The 24,435-nt window shown below is 35.6% G+C and overlaps 1 protein-coding gene across 1 annotated transcript in view; it reads right to left on the bottom strand.

Annotated features, from left to right (window-relative positions):
• The window catches only part of LOC126205577 (uncharacterized), a 326,088-nt gene that overhangs the window by 201,152 nt on the left and 100,501 nt on the right, over positions 1-24,435 (bottom strand). The gene's annotated exons all lie outside the window — the stretch shown is intronic.

Genomic DNA, 24,435 nt, shown 5'->3' with positions numbered 1-24,435 from the left:
GCAGTAAATGAAGCAGGCAAAAAGGAATACAAAAATTTCAAAAATGAGATCGACAGGAATTGCAAAATGGCTACACAAGGATGGGCAGGGTACATATGTAAGGATGTAGAGGCATCTGTCATTAGGAGTAAGATAGATACTGTCTACAGGTAAATTAAAGAGACCTTTGCAGAAAAGACGCTCACCTGTACAAATATCAGGAGCTCAGATAGAAAACAATGTACAAATATCAGGAGCTCAGATAGAAAAAAAGTCCTAAGTGTAGAAGGGAAAGCAGAAAGATGAAAGGAATATATAGAGGGCCTACACAAGGGTGATGTAGTTGAGAGCAATATTATGGAACTGGAAGAGGATGTAGATGAAGATGAAATGGGAGACGTGATACTATGTGAAGACCTAAGTTGAAACTACTGATAGCCTTTGGAGAGCCAGCCATGAGAAAACTCTACCAATTGGTGAGCAATGTGTATGACACAGGCGCAATACCCTCAGACTTCGAGAAGAATATAATAATACCAATACCACAGAAAGCAGGTGTCTGCAGGTGTAAAAATTATCGAACTATGAGTTTAATAAGTCATGGCTGCAATTTTTTTACAGATGAATGGAAAAACGGGTAGAAGAGGAAGATCAGTTTGGATTCTGTTGGAGCACGCAAGGCAATACCAACCCTACGACTTGTTTTAGAAGATAGGTTAAGGAAAGGCAAACCTATGTTTCTAGCATTTGTAGACTTAGAGAAAGCTTTTGACAATGTTGACTGGGATCCTCTCTTTCAAATTCTGAAGGTTGCAGGTGTAAAATACAGGGAGCGAAAGACTATTTACAACTTGTACAGAAACCAGATGGCAGTTATAAGAGTCGAGGGACATGAAAGGAAAGCAGTGGTTGGGAAGGGAGTGAGACAGGATTGTAGCCTCTCCCCGATGTTATTCAATCTGTGTATTGAGCAAGCAGTAAAGGAAATAAAAGAAAAATTCGGAGTAGGTATTAAAATCCATGGAGAAGAAATAAAAACTTTGAGGTTCGCCGATGACATTGTAATTCTGTCAGAGACAGCAAAGGACAGCAAAGGACCTGGAAGAGCAGCTGAACGGATTGGACAGTGTCTTGAATGGAGGATATAAGATGAAGATCAACAAAAACAAAACAAGGATAATGGAATGTAGTCGAATTAGATTAGGAAATGAGATGCTTAAAGTAGTAGATCAGTTCTGCTATTTGGGGAGCAAAATAACTGATGATGGTCGAACTAGAGAGGATATAAAATGTCTATGGCAAGGAAAGCGTTTCTGAAGAAGAGAAATTTGTTAGCATCGAGTATAGTTTTATGTGCCACGGAGTCTTTTATGAAAGTATTTGTATGACGTGTAGCCGTATATGGAAGTGAAACATGGATGAAAAATAGTTTAGACAAGAAGATAAAAGAAGCTTTCAAAATGTGGTGTTACAGAAGAATGCTGAAAATTAGGTGGGTAGATCACATAACAAATGAGGAGGTACTTGAATAGCATTGGGGAGAAGAGGAATTTGTGGCACAACCTGACTAAAAGGAAGGATTGGTTGGCAGGACAGGTTCTGAGGCATCAAGGGATCACCAATTTAGTGCTGGAGGGAAGTGTGGCTGCTAAAAATGGTACAGGGAGACCAAGAGATGAATACACTAAGCAGATTCAGAAGGATGTAGTTTGGAGTTGTTACTCAGAGATGAAGAAGCTTGCACAGGATAGAGTAGCATGGAGAGCTGCATCAAACCAGTCTCAGGACTGAAGACCACAACAACAACTACATCATCAAATCCAGTGAGTACCAACATTACCAAAAATAGCTTAACTGTTTATACCACATTCAAAATTTTTTAGTTTATTGTGTAATGTATCAATCACTAAAGCTCTTTTAAAATGTTGAATTTTTAATTTTTAGCAAGATTTTCTAATTCAAATATTTTAAAGGTTTATTATTTTTTAATTTTTTGAAATCGTTTACTCAAGTTCCTTCTTTTTCCATTACTAAATTATATTCTTTTTTGTTCTGTAACTCTTAATCTTTTTGATTTTGATCTATTATTGATTTTGCTACACCACCTAATCAACCAGCTGTTGTGCAAACAGTAGCTATATAAGGTAATGCAGCCAGTAATAATGGTAAAAATCCAAGTTCATGTTTCGTTGATCCAGAACCTGTTCTTCTTCCTTTTCTATAAGATGTTCAAAAGCTTTTATCCGCAATTGGAACACCGATTGTAATAGTTAAATTTCCACCCATTGTTTTCTCTTTCTTTCTTTTTTGAGCATTAGTTAAAAGTTATCAATACTATTTAATTGTTCATTATTTAATTAATTTTAATTACATTAGGTTTGGTTTCACGACTTGGCAGCAAAGTATAATCAACTGTAAAGTTGTTCATTTATACAGATAAATTGTTTGTATACATTTAATAAAATTAATATTTTTAAAAAGTTTATAAAACTGTTTAACTTAAAAATGTATAAAATTATCTTATTTAAAATGTATAAAATTATTTTATTTAAAAATATATTAATTTCTTTCTGAAATAACTGTTACAATACCTCCATTGAAATAAAGAAAATTATTATTTTCAGCTGTTGTAAGTAGGCTATTTAGGTTTTCTTATTGGTAACGCCACGTAGTGCTCTGTATCAAAATCACTGGCTGTGCTGTGTGCAGTCTGTGGCTGCTTTGCATTGTTGTAATACTCGCCATTGTACCATTGGGCAGTTGGCTGTTAACATCGCGTAGTGTTGCGCAGTTGGAGGTGAGCCGCCAGCAGTGGTGGATGTAGGGAGAGAAATGGCGGAGTTTGGAAATTTGTAAGACTGGATGTCATGAACTGCTATGTATATTATGATTTTTCAACACTATTAAGGTAAATACATTGTTTGTTCTCTATTAAAATCTTTCATTTGCTAACTATGCCTATCAGTAGTTAGTGCCTTCCGTAGTTTGAATCTTTTATTTAGCTGGCAGTAGTGGTGCTCGCTATATTGCAGTAGCTTGAGTAACGAAGATTTTTGTGAGGTAAGTGATTCGTGAAAGGTATAGTTTAATGTTAGTCAGGGCCATTCTTTTGTAGGGATTATTGAAAGTCAGATTGCGTTGCACTAAAAAAATATTGTGTGTCAGTTTAAGGACAGTCATGTATAATTGTTCTAAGGGGACGTTTCATATGTCGACCCTTAGCCGAGGATACCTCACTGGAATCTTCAGATTTTTTCTTGTAGTTTGTGTAATTAGTGTAGCTTTTCTTTATTGCTAGCGCGTAATTGTAGAGAGAATTTCCTTTGTAGTTGTAGTTTTTCATTCTTGTACAGTAAAACAGTTGTGGCATGCATGTAGATTTGCACGAAGTACTTCGCAGCTGCGCTTGCGATTAACTAGATATTATTTTCAATGCTATGTTAATGTGTTTTGTTATTTTGCTCTTCAAATTGTGCTTTTCTGTGTTGTCATGTGAAATATTGTGACAATAATAGCGTGTGAAAAACGTAACACTAGGCTCCAAAGTAAACTGAGAAATAATAGTGACGACGAGTGTAGCTTATCAGCACCACTGTGTAATGAATTAACAGACATTCAAAGTAGTGATTTGGTAATTGTGCATAGGGAAATTGAGCAGGCTGCAAATAATGGTGTAGGCAGTGAAACAATTAGTGAACAGGGAAACATTATCGATCGATCGGTCGGCAACAGCTCGCCTCAGGAATCCGAAATGACAGGACACAATCTTGCAAATACTGCAGATTCAGGTTTTGCGTCCTCGCCGTTTTCTCAAATAAGTCAAGACACATTTTCTGCTTTTCAAAATACGAATGTTGCCGGTGAAAATGCACTGCCAAAAAGCATAGAGAAACACATTCAAGACACTAATACATTATCATTGCAATTAATGCAACAAATGGAACAAAATCAGAGACAAACACAGCAAAAGCTTCAAAAGTTAGACATCACACTTGAACAAACACGTGAAGATTTAACTACTGAGTTACATAACATTGAATTGAAATGTCAAAAAGCCTGTAATGACGTAAAAACACAAATTTGTGAGCATTTTCAACCTATTTTTTAGCGGCATGAAAATGCATTACAGAATCACGAAGCAGCCATAAAAGAACTGCAAATTATTGTCCATGAAAATCATGAGACCTTGCAAGCTAAAACTGACTCAGTTGCATCTACTGGTTCGGTTACGCAACTTGCAAAAACTCAGGAAAACTTAAAGGACACAGTAGATACGATTTCAACACAAATGGACACTCTGAAACTTGGTTCAGAAAAACACACAGAGGAAATAATTTCACTATCGGATAAAGTAGCCGAACTTTCAGATCAGTTCACTAACTTATCTACAAAGGTAGATGATGATCTGAATGACACAAGACCTGTAGCTTTCACTGACACTGAAGAGTGTGAACAAATTAGAAAATTCAAACAAAATCAAAATCAAATCAATACACAATACAAAAGAGAAACCCGGGAAGTACAAGATCAGTTGACACAAGTAATACAAGAATTACATATTTCAGAGGACACTCGCGCTCCAGTACGGGAAGAGGGACATAGAAATACGGAGCAAACACAAAGTAATAACACAGGACACTTCGGAAATTATGAAAGAAATTGGCAAGGCGCATTGAATTTTGAGATGGAACCGCCGAAACGAAGTAACAATGAGCGATGTGCGACTCGCCGACACGATGATTTTGACTATAAGCTGTTCATTACTACAAGTAAATTCAAAACATTTAGGAAATCTGGCAACGAAATTCATCCACAAGCATGACTCCATCAATTCTCTCATTGTTTTCCTCCCAACTGGTCATTGCAGCACAGATTACAATTTATGTGTGACTACTTAGAGAATGAACCAGCTGTAAGAATGCGATCGCTCATTCACGATTGTCACAGTGAAGGAGAATTTTTTCATGCCTTCTTCTCAGCATATTGGTCTCAAGCTACACAAGACCAAGTAAAACATAGCATCATAATGATGCAACATTTCGAAGAATATGAATTCTCCAGTCTTGTGAAATATTTTGAAGACATGTTGCACAAGAATCAGTACCTGTCAAACCCATACAGCCCCTCAGAACTCATCCGCATTTGCTTAATCAAATTACCTGAACATTTACGACATATTATTTTGGCAGGATGTTCCAAAGACGACATTGAAGCTTTTCAGGGACTCTTACAAGAATTAGAAATTGACACTGATAATCGCGGAACGCGAAAACAGGAACACAACAATTACAGGTCACATCCGTCGCAATTCCGCGATGAAAGAAATAATAACTGGACACGACAAGGCTATTCTCACAACACAAATCGTGACCAAAACAGACACCAACCGTATGACAACCACTGGCAGAGTAGTAATAACTACAGGGAAAGATCACCTCTCCGCGGTAATGACTATCACAGAGACAATCAGAGAAACAGACAATGTGGGAACCAAAATAAATATTATCAAGGGAGACAGAATAACTTTAGACGCAACGGACCAGCGCGCAGTTACGATTCAGGGAGAAGTTCTCCACCACGTGGCAGACAGAAAAGAAACTATGTAAACTACCGACATAACGGCAGACCTGAATTTCATCAGAACTGGCGGGATTCAAACAGAGCAGGGCACTCTCGACAAGGTGAATTTGTAGAAGTTAGGTCTCCTAATCCTAATATCGACGCGCGCCAACAAAGAGACAGACAATGACTCGCACCGCAGGCAGCCGCGTGCACCGGCTGGCCCAGTGAAAAATAACACAGACGCTAACTTTGAGAAAAATTTTAGCATTCTTTACCGACATATACCGCATAATTGCGTTCAAGTTGATTTACTGCGTACTGAGGAAAGGTAAAGGTTTACACCACATTTCACATTTAAAACCGTTTATTGGAAGATAATTTGCTTTTTAACTTTGTCTTTGCCATATAACTTTTCACTTTACGTTACTAGTATGCTTTGTCAGACTTAGAATCTGTTAATATGCAACAATGTTTGAAATTAAATATCCAGTCAAGAACCAAGAGAACTTATTTAAACAGAATTTACGAATGCATTGTTACTGTGAGCAGACGACGCAGTGTTATTGTGTGTGTACATTCTTGCTTGTTAGTTGCACGATTACGTAACGACTATAAGGCTCACATACTTAGAACATTTACCAGTACTGCTAATGAGATTTTAATGCAACATTTTGGTTTACTTGAAAATACATTCTGGATTTAAAGTACTTTCTGTGAGATACCAGATGACACAGTTAATTGCTATTAAAAACAGTCTTGATCACGATTTATTTAACAAGGTGACCGGTTTCAACCACTACTGTGGTCATCTTCAGACCATTGAGTAGGAACCTCTTTCTGTTGAAGAATCACTGCATACTGAGGAAAGGTAAAGATAATTTGCGTTTTGACTTTGTCTTTGCCATATAACTTTTCACTTTACATTACTAGTATGCTATGTCAGACTTAGAATCTGTGATTCTTCAACAGAAAGAGGTTCCTACTCAATGGTCTGAAGATGACCACAGTAGTGGTTGAAACTGGTCACCTTGCTAAATAAATCGTGATCAAGACTGTTTTTAATAGCAATTATCTATAAGACATTGATCACTGCTGTGCCCATAATGTATTCAAAAGATGACACAGTGGTTAGTTTATGTGACAGCTACACGATTTTATCACGACGCTACTAATGAGTGACAATTTACAATGTTGCTTTTGCGGTGTTTCTGTTTTATATCTGCACAGTATTTCTGAATTATTCTGGAAAGTAAAACATGTTTTAGTAGTAACTTTTGTGGTAGAGCTACAATGAGACAGCCTTTTCCATAGCACAACAATACGTTACATTATAGTACTTTCTTGATCATGGTAAGGTACGTAATAACTACGATATCTATACGCAAAGAATTTCACTTTCGTTTATGATAAGGTAAGTACATTGACTTCTGCAGAACTTAGCTTTCGGAGGACGATAACTACGACACTTCCACAGAGATTATCTTACAACAAGACGCACAGTTTAGCGCTACAGTACACGTATTTGAGTGATTAATTTTGTACTTAAAACATTTATTTTTAAAGATATTTGAAGTACAATGATACAAAGTTTTTCCGTGATACATTTCATTCCATTGAAATAATCTGTAACACCTGAGGATATAATTACATTAATCCTCAGGGGGGTACACGCCTCCTTTGTGTACCATGTGTTTGGCAAGCACAAGAAGCCCTAGGTAATATGGTATTTGCTTATACAACTTTACACATCGGTACCATATTTCTCTAACACACAAATTACACAGCTATCTGATCATTTAACTGAGAGATAAACTTTTTTTTTACTACGTCAGTGACAGATGTTTACGTAATTACACAGTTGGATAACTTCACACTTACGAAATTGTATTTTGTCTGTACTTTGTGAACTGTTCATATTTTTTCGGAACCATTGTGATATTATGAGAGCTTTGAATGATATATTTGGCATGGGATCATGATTTTTAAAGTACATTTGAGGTAGATGACACTATTGAAATGAACAGAGAATTTTTTTAGGTTTGGAAATTATTGGAGGAAGCTACGACGATTTTGAGATTTGACTGAGGTGTTATGATGTTATTATTACGACGACGATGTGTATTATGCTGTTGAGGTATGTTTATGATAAATAAGCTGATGCTATATGAGGAATTTGATTATGCTACGTATCTGTTACGATGAAATATTGTAGAAGTGTCGACGATATGTATATGTATAATAAGGTAAGGAATAATGAGTAGTGGTTAGGCGCTCTGATTTGTGGAAAAGGTTGTTGGAAACCAAGAATCGTACTTTAAAGAGTTATGAAATGTATGTAAATGCATGAGTGTATTACAATGCCGATGAAAATTTTTTTACAGTTGTATCAATAGGATTTTGTTTCTACACATTTGTTACGCAAATTCTCGACCTGTGAAATTTTTATATGAGACTGTTACTGCTGTCGTAAATATTTCGGTAAGAAAGTTAAGTGACCACCTTCACGTAATGAGTCGTGGGCACCCAGCTGCACGACAATCGCCTGGAAAAAAGCCATTAGTGTGTGCCTTTCAGAGGCACAGGTGGAGAAAAAAAAAGAGGCCATTATCCTCACTATTGACGTTCCTTTGTAGAAAGCATCGCAAATACGACACGCTCGAACTTGAAAACATATGTTTACACTGTGGAGCTCGTGATTTATGATATTTACTAAAATGCCTAATGAAATGATGAGAAACATTTTACATCCATTGTCATTCTAGTTGAGAGATTGCTCATTTTGTTTAATATCTAGTTTCTAGCGGCACTGCAGCATTGATTAAATTAAAATTTAATAGATGTACTAATATCTTCATTTTATGCCTACAGATCCAGTCAACAAGAAATTTATGATCTACTTCCAAGAAAACGAGGGCACATAAATAGACATTCCCCTTCACAGGAATTGCATAAATAATTTTTTTACGATTTGGTAACTTACCTGCTAGTGTAAGTTCTCGTGATGCATCACTCTAGTGTTAAGATGTGACATAGGTATTAAAAATGGCCATTTTTACTGTAATATTTTTTCTGCTTGAGCTATGTCATGTTTAGGTGTAAGTTATTGCATTTGCTGCTGCTGTTTGCCAGGCATAGTCCTACTGAATTTTACATTGTATTAAGCTAGTTTTACTACTGATTTATTTTTCTTGTTTGCTGTACTATTGCATTTGCTTTGCTAATTTATGCTGCTTGCTTTGCCAATTTGAATTTTTGTCATTGCTGTTTGTGTTAATTTGTTATGTGCTGCTGCATTGCCTCGTCCCTTGGTATATATATCTGAGCTCAGTAGATTTAAGTTAGCTTAAGAGGGGGTAGCCTATATAAGAAACAAACTATGATGAATTGGAAGAAATGCATTGAGAAACTATAAGAAAATGGTTTGGCCAAAAAAAAGTAGTGTACAGTGGAGAAAAACTATTTTTGAAAGAGGATGTGAACAGATTACAGAAAGCAGGCTTTGATAGGACTTTTGGGAATAATGATGAACGAAGGGAGATCTCCATGCAAAATACTGCAGTAAAACAAACCTTGTCATTTCCTTTTGTGTCATCCCTCTATGTGTTTGTGTACCCTTGTGTATTTGTGTTTTTCCTGTCTTTATGCGTTTAGCTGCTGAGAGCTATGTTGTAGAAATTTTTCTAATACTATGTTATTTACTTTGTAAAGATGTTTAGACATTATTTATTCTGTTTTGTTGCTCATATGTGAAGGTGATGTTTCGAAAGTTATTCTGATCTTTATGTATGTACTTATGTCATTATTTTTGTAACACTGATGTATATGATTATTTCTATTCTTTTGTAAAGCCTGTGTTACTACAAATGTTATCTGTATTGTTATGTTCTTTAATGATGTATTTTGTACCTTTGTTATTGTATTTTTATGTTATCAAATTATAATTGTTACCAGTTCTTCAAATTAAGTATCATTTCACTGCACACGTTTCTGTTGGTCATCATATATGCACAGTATGTGAGAAGTTGGGACTGTTAGTGCTTGCACATGTGTTGATAATTCAGCAAGAGACTGGATAACAGCATTGCTGGTTCTAAAGACATTTCAAAACAAAATTTTTGTGAGTACACAAGTGGTGGTTTATGGACTTGCTACATTCTCCACAAGACTCTTCGATGGTGATTGTGCACCTGCACGGTCGCAACAGATTGCTGGCCATCTCTACAAGGACTACAGTGGGTCTACACCTTTGATGACTCACCAACACCATTATTTCTACAAGGACTGAAGTGGGTCTGCACCTCCGGTGGCCCACCAATACCGTAATCTCTAACAAGACTACAGTGGTCTGCTCTGTGATGACCTACCTACCAATATTCTTCAAAACTTCGACTGTCTCTGCTGTGGGTTTGCTCTGTTGTGGACCATTACCTGTCTGCATGTCAAGAGTCAGCACTGTCTTTCCGTTGGAAGGACAACACTACTTCTTCAAGACAGCATGGAAATCCACTACTTCTGTGTGCATTTTCTTTTACTGCTCAGACTTTGAGAAAAACACTGCAATTTTACTGTGATGAATGATCAGGACTGTCTTTACAGACTGTGAGAAAATTTTAGCTTTTGACCAACATTGTATCAATAAGTGTGTGCATTTGATATCTTTGTTATTGTAATTATGAAATTTTTTTTCAAATCTGTATTGGCCACTGCCCAAAACAATTTGTAAAATTTTTGTGGGGAGCATGGGGGCTATGAAAGTAGGCTGTTTAGGTTTTCTTATTGGTAACGCCACGTAGCGCTCTGATGAAAATCACTGGCTGTGCTGTGTGCAGTCAGTGGCTGGTTGGCATTGTTGTAATACTCGCCATTGTAGCGTTGGGCAGTTGGCTGTTAACAGCCCGTAGTGTTGCGCAGTTGGAGGTGAGCCGCCAGCAGTGGTGGATGTGGGAAGAGAAACGGCGGAGTTTGGAAATTTGTAAGACTGGATGTCATGAACTGCTATATATATTACGACTATTAAGGTAAATACATTGTTTGTTCTCTATTAAAATCTTTCATTTGCTAACTATGCCTATCAGTAGTTAGTGCCTTCCGTAGTTTGAATCTTTTATTTAGCCGGCAGTAGTGGCACTCACTGTATTGCAGTAGCTTGAGTAACGAAGATTTTTGTGAGCTAAGTGATTTGTGAAAGGTATAGTTTCATGTTAGTCAGGGCCATTCTTTTGTAGGGATTATTGAAAGTCAGATTGCGTTGTGCTAAAAAAATATTGTGTGTCAGTTTAAGGACAGTCATGTATAATTGTTCATAGGGGACGTTTCACTGTTATTGTTCTTTCTAAATCTTGAAATATATTATGAATAGGAACAATAGAACGAAACAAGGTTTGTAAATTATTGGAACAGCAAATATTAGTTCTGGATTAAAAGGAGTAATAAATACCAGATTCTCAATGAGAACAATAATTATATTTTATAAACATTCCATTAGCTAAATTAAAGTAATATTAATTTATTCTATAGGAATTATTTTTGGCAAGTTGTTAGAAATAAATTTTCTTTAGCCAGAATAGTTAGATTTTTAAGGCCTAAAAACTTTCCAATAATGTCTTTTAATATCCATATATAATTAACATCACTTTCAGCAGTCATTTTATTTAAAATTTTATCTTCTTTAATATGTACAGGCTGATTATAATTAAACTCTCATACCACTGTAGAAATAACACCACTGGTCAAATGATGTCAAAATGCGATGGCATATTATCGGAAACAGGGGAAAACGTATGGCAGAAGAAAAACAAATAGTTACAAAATGCAGCGATAGATGGCGCTGTAAGTATCATAATTTGAAAGTGGTCTACTAGAAGTGACAAAACAATCGTACAACAATGCCTAAGGTGTATGTTTGACGTTAAACAAACTGTACTATTCAGTGTGCACTGGTATACAGGTGTAATACTGTTAGTTACGTCAGCTCATCCACCACGGCAAGGTCCATATCATATTGGATGAGAAGAAACGGTTTTTCATTGTACTGATGGAAAAAACCGCATATCAATTACAATCAAATTGGATAATTAATTTCCGTGTGACTGACACAAGATATGTTCAATATGCTGACCACCATTTCCTGCAATAAGTTGAAATCGAGAAACAGCATGGTCCACAATTTATCAAAGTGTGACCGGCATCACATACAGAATGTGTCGCGCAGTGTGTGCCTTCAATGCAGCTAAGTTTGCAATTGGCACACTGAACACAACATCTTTCAGATAGCCCCACAGCCAGAAGTCACACGAATTAATATCAGATGATCGGGACAGCCAGGCTGTAGGGAAATGGCGGCTGATAATTCTAGCATTTCCGAAATGGCGCTTCAGCAGCTGCTTAACTGTATTTGGATTGTACACGGGTGCGCCATCTTGCATAAAAATGATCCCATCCCCGCATCCGAGCTGGAATGACGTGGTTGTACTCATAGCGCTTACCAGTGATGGTACAGTCAACAGGACTGGAAGCACCTGTCTCTTCAAAAAAACATGGCCATATGATAAATGGCACCATAAACCCACACCGCACAATGACGTTTTCTGACTGCTATGGTAATGGTTGATTTTCATGGAGATTTTCCATTGGCAACATTCGACAATTCTGTGTATTGACATATCCCGTGAAATGAAAGTGGGTTTCATCTGTCCACAAAATCTTCCACGGCCTATCATTGTCCACTTCCATGCAAGGAAGAAATTCTAAAGCAAAGGTCTCTGCAGGTCAACAGGAAGCAGCTCGTGCACACAGGTAATTTTGAATGGATAGGAAAGAATGATGTTTTGTAGGATTTTATGCACTGTGCTCACGGGTATGTCCAATGTTCGGGCGATTCTCCATGCACACCACCATTTGTCTCCACCTACATTGCTGTGGCCACTGCTTCCACTGACATTGAATCAATTAATTTCCTCCATCAACCAAGCTGCACACCAAACGAACCCATTGTTTCTAATTTTGGAGTAATTTTCTCTAGACCTACTGCAGTCATCAAACCAACCCCTTTTTTCAAAACCTTGAGTGTCCAAAACTTCTGCAGATTGACGTGTACACAGTCATCATTCTTGTACTACAGCTTTACAAGCAGTGCACGATCCTCCATTGAGTCAGTCATGACAAACGTTGCAGATGCGAAAGGAGGGAAAGCCGTGTACCTGTCGTGTTTATACCAACTTCAATGGGTCGAGGGCATGACAGGTGTTTCCAATTACGTGTTCTGATATATACAGCGTCATCCATTGAACAATTTTCAAACTGCTTTTTAGCATCTGCCATACGTTCTCCCCTTTCTCAGACAGTATTCCATCGCAATTTTACGTCATTCTGACCAGTGGTGTTATTTCTACAGCGTTTTGAAAGTTTAATTATAATCACCCTGTATGTTAGGCTTCTTAGTATGAATAAAGTTTCCTAAATTTTTAAAAAGACATTGATCAACAAGAATTTTTATTGTTTCTGAATCACAATTTAATTAATTTTTAGGGTCAAAATAATTATATAAAAATCAATTCAAGTGACTTTTTAGTAATTATCGTCTACAGTTACACTTAGTCTTTTTTTGAGAATCCATGAATGATCACTTAATTGAATTAAGTGGTTCATTTACTATTATTAAATTACTATTCAAATAAATGTCGAAAAGTAGATTGGGAACCAGAAACAAGAATTTGTAAGAAAAAACTGATAATAAACATAGGAAACCTTTCCCAAATTCTATTTGATATGCACTAATCTGAGCAAGCAGATGTGGAAAAACCAGAGTAATGCTTCAGAATTATATTTTAGCTCTGGCATGATTACTTTGGGGTAAAGTAACCATTTATATATTTACACTGAACATGAAAATCAATCAATATATTCGGGGATTATAAAAAAATTTAAAAAATAATGAAAAATTGTTACTTTTATTGAAAATAATGAAGAAATTATATCACTAGATGTAGAAGAAGATAGTACACTTGTTTCATTTGATATTTTTTATTGAAAATCGAGATGTGGTTATAGAATATTTTACTAGAGTAAGACTTAAAGATATAGATTGGTTTTTTTAGCCCAAACAAATTCAAAAACTCCAAAACAATTAGGAAGAAATAATTTAAAGTTTTTAATCCTTTTAGACAAGATGATACTAATCTAAATCACGTATATAAAGAATTTGTGTGAAGCGATTTAAAACTGATGATTTTAAAGAAATGTGTACTAAATATTGTAATAAGGATAAACTAGATTAGTTCAATAGAAGTACCAAGACAAATTTATAATGGGAAATATAGAAATAAAAATAAAGATTTTTTACAAACATAAAAGTAAACAGTAAACACAAACATGAAATATTAAACATTGACACTAAACATTAAACATAAAACTACACTTTAAAGATAAAGTGTTAAAAAGTAATATTATTAATATTTTATCCTTCATGAATGTTAGCAAATTAAGGTCCAGAATTTGTTGAAACATCTACATGAAATAGAAAAACAATGAAACACTTTGAAGGACAGTTCTAAAAATGGAAAGAAAATTTAGAAATCGAATATAAAACATATAAAAAATATCAACCCATTATTGATACAATGGAAGATACAGGAAATAGCAGTTTTGATAGCAACTGAAGAAAATGAAGAAGTTGGAAAAAATTGTTACTTATCATTATTAACAACATTTTTAGAAGAAGTTAGAATATGATAGAGATTATACTTTAAGCGAATCAGATTTACAAGCTTTATTGGTTAAATATGAAGAAGAGACTAAGGAATGAAAAAGTCGAAAATGACGAAAAAATCAAATATTAAATGTAATTGTAAGAATGGTAGAATATATCAATGACAGCAAAGATGCAGTTTTTTGATTAAGACCTGTTGGCACATTTACTTTTTGGAAAATTACCAGAAAATTTGATGGTGGTAAATTAACAGTTGGTGATAAAACATGTGAAGAAACGGATGGATTAATGAATCTCTTAATTAAAATACAGATTACTGAAGATGATATGAATAAAGAATTTGATGCTCTTGATATATCAGATTATCTGGGCATATTATATAAATCTGGTGCATTATATTCTGATAATAATCCAAACAAAATAAAATCAGTTAAAGGTAATGAATCTAAATATCAGGTAAAAAAATCTCGATGTTTATTTTTCAAAGAAAAAAATAGCAGTAGATTTAAATTCAAGTGAAGAGGAAAAAGTTGTTGAAGACTATATAAAAAATATATGGAAATACTAATCACATATATTTGGGTGAATGATATACTAATTTAATTGATAGAGTAGCAATTATTCTAGAGAATAATCAGCTGGAAATAAAAATTTTTGTAATGAAATATAGAAATAACAAAAAATTAACAAATAAATTTAGTGACTTTATTATTAGTAATCGAAAAGCAATGCCTCATTTAATTAGATTTTCGAATAATTCACCTCATACGTTTTGGCAATCAGAAAAATTGAATAGAATTAATGAATACATTAATTAATAAATTACCTTTTGAAATGCATATTCTGGGTTATAATTATTGTTATTCAGCAACAAAATTAAAAGAAGATTAGCTAGAGACGATAAAGGAATAAATCCATTAAGTAAAGCTTGTAAAAACATGATATTTTGTATAGACATAATTATGATTTAGGAAAAATACACTCAGCAGATAAAGAAGTTCGAATAATAACAAAAGATAGGATATGCTAAAGATGCTTCACTTGGTGAAAAATTAGCAGTAACAGTAGTTACAGAATAATGTATGGAAAGCAAAAATTATGAATGAACGTTGATGATAATGGTTGGGGATTATAATTTTTTCTAATTATATTCAATGATGTTTTTATTAATTTCGTATAAAAATTTTATGAGTATAATTGACAAAAATTGAAAGCTTTCAATTTTGCTCTTTTTATATTAATGAAAAAAGGAAAGATAATTTAAATATTCTTTATACAGATATAGAAATTAATAAAAATATTGGAGATGGATAGGTTTATGCAAATCATGCCCTATTATATATGCATTTTAAAATCCCTTAAACTGAGGGATCAGATTACACTACATATGAAGGGATATCTAATAAGGATATCTATTAAAGTTATTTGTTTTTGTAAATATAAAAAGGAAATAATATTTTATCAAGAATGGAACATCCTTTTATTTCTTTGTCAGTTGTACTGAATTTAAATTCGTCTGTTTCCGATAAAATTTTTATGGAAGGACATATACTTAATAATGGTAAAATAAATAGTTGAGAATATGAAGTCATTTATCCATTAGAAATACTTCAGTATTTTTTAAAGACTATAAAGAAATTGTCATAAGAAGATTTACTGTTATTTGTACTTTACGTTTTCGTGCTGGTGATGCTGTTCTTAGATGTTATGATAAAAATGATGCTGGAGAGAAATAAAAGATACATTACTAATTGACTGAAAAATAGTTATTGAAAATATGAAAATTAGAGTACCTATTGTTAACCATCTGCATTTGATACACATTATTTTATTTTTGTTGTTTTTCAAACAAAAGAAAAATAAATCAGTTGACCTATTGATAATTATTTGGTATGTTAAATAACAAGATATTTATTTAAAAAATAGAAGAAATGAAATGTTATGTCATAAATTCGGAATTTAGATTCACCAAATAATTATTTAAAAGCTTACAATTCATTGTATGATATTAAATCAGTAACACAATTAAAAGGAAATAATGAGGGAAAGCCATATAATTTCATTACAAGTTATCTTATTTCTGTTGTAAATATGACTCAAAGAAAAATACTGTGGCATTCAAAACACAACTATGTAATTATGGGCTTCTTTTAATGTTAAAATTCCTAATGATACTTTCTCCTATTTTAATGTTAAAATTCTTAATGATGCTTTCTCTTACACAATTTTTATGGAAAAAGTGTGTTATGTATGATGTGCAGCACAAAATATGACTTGAGAATTTTTGTGGCACATATATTTTTTTATTATTGAATGAGAAGCCATTAAAAATAATATATAAACAAAAATATAATCTTTTAATATTTTTGGGAAATTATTAAATATTTTTAATGTTTCATGAAGGCCAATATAAAATTTATGGTCAATATTTATATTTACATGGTAATTCACAATTTTTAAAGTTAAAAAAGAGTTTGATCTTTCATTTCTTCCCATATTTCTAACAAATTTTTGTTATAACTATAAAATTCATATTCATATACATATTTTTCATAATATTATTTAGATAATCAGCAGCATCGTTAAGTGTTATACTTTCCAAATGTTTTATAATTAAAGATGGTTAAAAATAATATTTGCAAATATATCATTACACTTTTTTCTCTCTTGGCTTATTATTTCTTTTAAAATGATATTTTTGTTAAATTTAAATTCATCCCACATGTCAGTCACATTTTTGTTGTGCTGTATTAGATTTTCAACAAATGGAAAAATTACTTGAATGCTAGATTTGGGAGAGCTAATGTATAAGATTTTCTCTTACAGTTATATGGGAATAATTTTATTAAACTAAAAAAATGAAAAATTTTATCAAAGTTTTAAAAATGAAAATAAAAAGTCTGAGTGTATTTTAAAAAATGAAAAACTAAAAATTTTATTAGGTTATAAAAACTCAAATTCAAACAAAATTATTTGATTATCAAAATGAAGAAAAGAATTTATAAATTTAAAAAAGAAAAATGAAAATAAATGAGATTTATGAAAATGAAAAATAAATAATTTAATTTTTTCCTGTACATAATTTTTAATTTTTTCCATAATTTTCATACCCAGTTAAAATTTATACGTTTTTTTATTTTTTATTTCATGATTTTCGTTTAAATTACATTTAATAAACTGAGCTGAATGGCCATATTTTTTAACCAAAAAGGTTTTTGGCAGTAGTACATGAAACCTGCTGACTGGTCCATAAAATTTGGGTCCACATTGGCAGTTTCCATCTACTAATAAACTACCTTTCTATGCCCTGTGTTTGATATTTTACTGCCATCTGTATGGATCTCTGTCTCATGATTTTTGTCACCTCAGTGTACACCATTTGAAATGCTTAGTTTCCCAGAATAAATTTGATCATTGTTCATAAGTGATGGGCAAGTAGAAAAATTTAAAATCTAATGTACAGGATGCAAATGATAACTGTTTACAATGTACCACAGTGGTGTGGAGAAAATCGAGAGGAGAAATTTGATATTGGGGACTAGTGGTCTATCAAGCTGGTTGGCCTACAGAGACACCAAAGCTACAGCACATGCCCATCGCACTTGATATGAATATCCTCTCATTCTTTTCAGCTACTGGCTTAAGTTTTCAGAGTTTTGAAATTTTTTTATTTCATAACTTCATCAATTTAAACCATCCCCTGAGGTTAATGAAAGAAGAAACTCTGTAAATGTTCTACAAAAAAAAATTACGTTTACATTGTTATTATTAATCGCTTTGGAAATACAATATAGTGCAATATGTACATAATGTACGAATTTACAGATATATTTCTATAATTTATCAGATACGCTGTACTGTCCAAAAAGTAAGACAGGTTTCGAAGGTATGAATTTTGAAGGCTCTCTTCCACAATGTGTCTGAGAGTCTCTCTTGGAAAGCAGTGTGCATACTCTGCAGAGATAGTTTTTCCCCATCTGTGTAGTAGGTTACTGCATCTCCCATGGTCAGTCTATTCCTTTTAAGTGTACACAATTTCCTCTGGGGCAGACCAAGTTTCCATGGTTTGTTGTTGGAGTGGAGAAAGCTCTGGACCTCTGATGGACTATTGTGATACCACTTCAAGGAGACCAAAGGTATGATCCGCTGTATTGCTAGCTGTTCTGAGTAGGCTAAGTCTACAGCGGAGTCTGTTAATTTGGATAGCATGTATGCCATCATAAATTGGCAGCTGCTGGTTGTTACAGAGTTTCTTATATTGCCTGATAAGATTATTCTCTCTTCTCATGTTAGGTGATGGAACGCGTCTCAAGGCAGGTAGCCAGAATACTGGAGAGCACGTGATTGTGCCAGTAAAAGTCCTTGTTGTTTGATTTAGTGTGTATCTACCAGTTGTATGTGGCTTGTGTTTATAAACACAAGGCTGCAACACTGCCGCTGAGTAGACAAAGCCGAGGGCGGATGACTGTAACGTCGAAACTGCTGAATCCTATGTTTGCAATAGCCCTTACAAGCACAGTAGTCTCATAGCAAGAAGACCAGAGGAACAAAACGGATTAATTGTTTAAGAATCAAGGACGATTTTAGCGCAGTGGCTTAGGTGGCTTCTTTATGCCAATCTGAGGCTGTTTCCCGGCTTCATAGGCCACAAATGTCGTATATCGAAACGTTTGTCTCCCAACAACATGGCAATTGTGGGTCTGCCTTGATGTAACATTATTTATTCCCCGAACTAGTTTCGGCGACAAATATCGCCATCATCAGTGGGTTCTTTAACTCTAACACATGCAGAAATAGTATAGTTATAAAACATTGTAAACTATTATTACGTATGTACTGTTTGTTTATTAAATATTTTTTTCTGTGACTACTTTCATAATACCATATTTACTATCCGTCACATGATAGTTTTTAAGATTGTTGTCACTGTTTGCAGCATATTTTCTGTGTTTCTCTGGTGCTGTTTTTCTTGGCATGTAACTGTGTGAGTGGCCGTTAGTAAACAAATACAAAAACGTGAATTTATGTACGTTGGCGTTATACAATTGGGATTGTCGTGCTGTGGTTACAGTTTTGGTGTGTACTAGGTTGTTACGTAGTCTGTCGAGTACTCACGTTCGCTGGATAGTTTGCAGCTACTTTTATACACAGAGAAACATACTTTCGCATTTAGTTTTTTTATTTGTTTACTAACAGCTATTCATACAGTTGCGGATGAGAGGATGTATGCCAAGAAAAACGGCAACAGAAAAACACAGAAAATATGCCGCAAACAGCGACAACAATCTTAAAAACCACGCTTTGACGTATAGTAAATAAGGTATTACGAAAGTATTCACAGAAAACAGTATTTAAAAAACAAACAGCATATATGTAATAATGGTTCACAATGTTTTTAACTATGCTTTTTCTGCATGTTTTAGAATTAAAGTACCCACTGATGATGGCGATATTTATTGCCGAATTTAGTTTGGGGAATAAATAAATAAATAACGTTTTTTTGCATCGAAGCGGGTCCACAATTCCCATATTGTTGTTTTGTTTGCAAACACGGAACCATGGAAGAATTCCAAGATAAAATTAATGTTTGTCTCGATTTCCCGTACACCACTGTGGTACGCTGTACTCAGTTATCGTTTACGCCATATATATTTTGGGTGTATGTTGTCGATCGTAGATGAAACAGCAAATTTTTCCCGCTGCTCATTGACTGTTGACGACAATGTGAAACCCAGATAACAAGGTGTAATATTAAAATTTGGGAATACCATAGAAACGGAACTACACTATATGTATTTCTAAACAATATTATGTCCGGAAAGAACGAAATGTGAGTGAAATATTCTAGATAAACTGTGGAATTATTTCATTGCCTCCTTAGCATATGTCACTTAGGAATAATGCGAACAGGATAAGAGAGATTAGGATGCTAATGGAGCCACGTAGACATTTTTCATCTGCTGCATACGCGAAACGAATAGGAAAGGCACGGCCAATACTAATATGAAGTGTGTACTTTCCTGTTTCTTGTCACACAGGAAACAGGAAAAAAATATGATAATTGATCAAAATTTGTCAAATAATCGCCAGATAGGAAATGCGAACCGTGGAGCTATATGGTCACAAAATGACAGCCCTTCAGCGGCAAGTGCCCTGAAGTCAACACCCGTGAAGAGCTGGTCATGAACTTTTTAAAGTAGCAACAACAATTAGCAACAAGCCAGGAGTTTTAAGGAAGACCAGCCCATCTTTTTTTCTTCGAGGATCTTTACTTTGAAGCGATGACAGTTCATTTGTACCCTCCGAACATTAGCGAAACTTAAAATACGTGGTCTTTAGACTTGTTTATTCCTGCAATGTTGTTTCTATAATGTAGCTCATTATCTTATTCACTAATAGAATTATGTTACTTCTCGCGTAATTGACATAGAATCCAAGTTTTACACAATATACAGCACAGAAAAATCACATCCAACGAAAGCGGCAACGGAATTTGAAGTTTTCCTAGGTCTACTGTTCAGCTCAAACAATTACCATGAGCTAATTTAACAAGTAACTATGCCCTTTAGGACGACTGTTATTACCTGGGGTACGTTAGGTTAAGAGCACGCACTTTAACGAACTCTTCGTAATTGGCTACCGTTTCGTGGCCATAAGTAAACAACGGTTCATTTGCGACCTGTTGTTGTTTGGCATATTGCGTTCTATTCGACGTCCTATACCCTGCTCGGGCCTCATTACCGTATCCTTTTCTGGGTCAAATGGCTCTGAGCACTATGGGACTTAACATCTGAGATCATCAGTCCCCTAGAACTTAGAACTAATTAAACCTAACTAACCTAAGACAATCACAAACAACCATGCTCGAGGCAGGATTCGAACCTGCGACCGTAGCGGTCGCACTGTTCCCGACTGAAGCGCCTAGAACCGCTCGGCCACAATGGCCGGCTTTACTTTTCTCCAACCCTGCATGTAGAGCATTATTTGCCACGATTCAGCTACTGCTTGTAGCCACGAAGCGTACTGCGTTGTCACAGGAACAGCAGGTCTGGTTCTGGCGTCAGCTACGACAAACATAAGCGTGTGCGGCACGTTTGTGCAGCTGACACAACAGCTTTACTGATTGCCACAAGGTCCCCCTTTGCCTCATTCCGAAACTAATACTTCAAATTTATTGTCGAAGGAACTACAGCAGGAGCAGAAAGCACAATAAAGCAATTAAATACCAAGATGTCAAATACATAGTGCCACGAATTACTTACAGGAGGATGAAAAACTGGCAGAAGCCGACCTCGGGGAATTTGAGCTCCAGAGAAATGTACGAACACGCGAGACAATACTCACCCTACGACTTTAGAAGATAGGTTAAAGAATGGCAAATCTACGTTTGTAGTATTTGTACATTTAGAGAAAGCTTTCGACAATGTTGACTGGAATACACTTTTTGAAATTTTAAAAGTAGATGGAATAAAATAAAGGGGGAACACGATTATATACAGCTCGTACAGAAAACAGACTGCAGTATAAGAGTCGATGGGTATGGTATGAAAGGGCAGCAGTATTTGAGAAGGGAGTGATACATATTGTAGCCTATCCTCGATGTTATTCAATCCGTACATTAAACAAACAATAAAAGAAAGGAAGGAGACATTTGAAGAAGAAATTAAATTTCACAGAGAAGAAATAAAATCTTTGAGCTTTGACGATGATTCTGTCAGAAAAAATGAAATGATCGTATGGCATTGCTGGCCCGGAGGCCCCATCCGGGGAAGTTCGGCCGCCAGGTACAAGCCTCATTGCAGTCGACGCCACGTTGTGCGACTTGCGTGTCGGTGATGAGGATGAAATAGACAGCAAAAGACTTAGAATTGCAGTTGTTACGGAATAGACAGTGTCTTGAAAGAGCTTATAAGATGAACATCAACAAAAAAAGTAAAATGTAGGAACAGAATCTAGTAGCATTACACCACGCGATGCTGAGGGTAATAAATAGTAGAAAATGAGACACTAAAAATAGTAGATGAGTTTTGCTACTTGAGCAGCAAAATATCTGATGACGGCGAAAGTAGACACGATATAAAATGCAGAATGGATGTAGCAACAAACGCATTTCTGAAAGAGAAGAATTTGTTAATATCGAAATGCTAAGAAGCCTCTTCTGAAGGCAATTGTCTGGAGCGTAGCCTTGGTGGACAGGAAGCAGTTCAGTCAATAAGAAAACAGAAGCTTCTGAAACATGCTGCTACAGAAGAATGCTGAAAATTAGAGGGGGAGGTGGTTAGTGTTTAACGTCCCGTCGACAACGAGGCCATTAGAGACGGAGCGCAAGCTCGGATTAGGGGAGGATTGGGAAGGAAATCGGCCGTGCCCTTTCAAAGGAACCATCCCGGCATTTGCCTGAAACGATTTAGGGAAATCACGGAAAACCTAAATCAGGATGGCCGGAGACGGGATTGAACCGTCGTCCTCCCGAATGCGAGTCCAGTGTGCTAACCACTGCGCCACCTCGCTCGGTATTTAGAGGGGGAGATCGCGTAAATACTGAGGAAGTACTGTTGGGGAGAAAACCAATTTATGACACAACTTGACTAAAAAAAGGTCCTGAGGCATCAAGGAACTGTCAGTACGGTATTGAAAGGAAATGGGGAGGGGGCGGGGGAGTTGAAAACTGAAAAGAGACCGAGGTATGAAAACAGTAAGCAGGTTCAAATGGATGTAGTTTGCGCTAGGTACTCGGAGATGAGGCTTGCACAGCCCAGATTAGTGTAGAAGCCTACTTCAAACCAGTCTTTGGGCTGAAGACAGCAACAACAACCGTCATTTTTTCCACATAGTCAATATCAATTGTTATGCACTTTCGCCAAAGATGAACAAAAGCCTGAATGCAATGCTAGTAAAACCCTGAGCCACCTGACGTTGGTTACTGTCATATAGGTTTGATGAATGCATCTGTCGAGTGAGTCTGGAAAATGTTGGTCATATAATCTACCTTTTATAGCCCAAAAGAGATGCTGTCAGTAGGGTTGATGTTGTACAATATAGGCAAATCTGACGGTAAGTTCCACTGTCGCAAAACTGTTGTATGGCCTCGCGTAATTTTGCTGCAAGTGGGAGGTTGTCTTCTCTGTTCTGACTGAAAATTCGGGTTTTAGGCTAGTTAGAGTCTGAATTAACAGGCGTCGAAAAGAACCACACCTTGCCTATTCCAAAAGAAAAAGAACCACACAATGCTTATTCCAGAAGACTGTGCACATTACTTTGCCTTCAGATGGCTATGTCTCGAATTTCTTTGCTGAAGAATTCACATGTCGCCACTCTGCTGACTGTGTTTTCGATTCCGGCTTGTAGAGGTGACACCACGTCTTATCTCCAGTGATATGGTGCTCAGAAAGCACTGTCATATTGGCCCAGCAGGTTCCGTCAAATTTCCATTCCTCGATTTTTTAGTCTGGGGTAAGCATTCGCAGAACCCATCTAGCACAGACTTTACGATAATCCGGTCTGTGGAACACCTTGTCTACCCTGTAAGACATTAGAGCCGACATTCAGCTGTGTACACAATTCCTTCGTCGTGATCCGCGGATCATCATGGATGAGTTGATTGAGAGGACGTTCATCATGAGAGATAGGTGTTGAGCATGGTTGACGTAGGCGTGATTTGTTGTGTACATCTTCACTGCAAGTATCCATTGCCTCAAATTACTCATATCTGCTGTATAGTACCAATACACTTTTAGCAGTTGTCGGTGATTTCAATTGACACGATTTTTTCAGCAGTGAGGAATTCCATGAGACTTTTTTTTCCACGCAACTCGATATTAGATGCTATTTTGGGACGCTCCCCTGCTGCTGCTGTCTGTCGCAGGATAATGAAACGAACGGCACGTTAGAAGCAGATTCAAAAATTATAACTACACCAACATAATTGTGCTCGTACACCCTGAATAAAGCAACGATAATAGGAGGCATTTGTTTCAGTGTGACCCTCGCTTTAATGTCACACAGAACTCACCACGTCGTATCATTTAACGCGGTACACTTTGTAAAGGGTATGGAGAAACTGAACGTGAAACCTGCCTGAAGTAGGAGAAAACATTAAAACTCATATCTTAATAAGTAAACACACACAATTAGGGAGTTCGGCCAGAGGCAAGGAAAACAGACAAGAGCACGTACCACATGGAGCG

This window comes from Schistocerca nitens, chromosome 1 (genome assembly GCF_023898315.1).
Source record: "Schistocerca nitens isolate TAMUIC-IGC-003100 chromosome 1, iqSchNite1.1, whole genome shotgun sequence".
Lineage (NCBI taxonomy): Eukaryota > Metazoa > Arthropoda > Insecta > Orthoptera > Acrididae > Schistocerca > Schistocerca nitens.
Note: the sequence above shows the minus strand (reverse complement) of the source record. Positions and strands in the feature narration are given on the sequence as shown.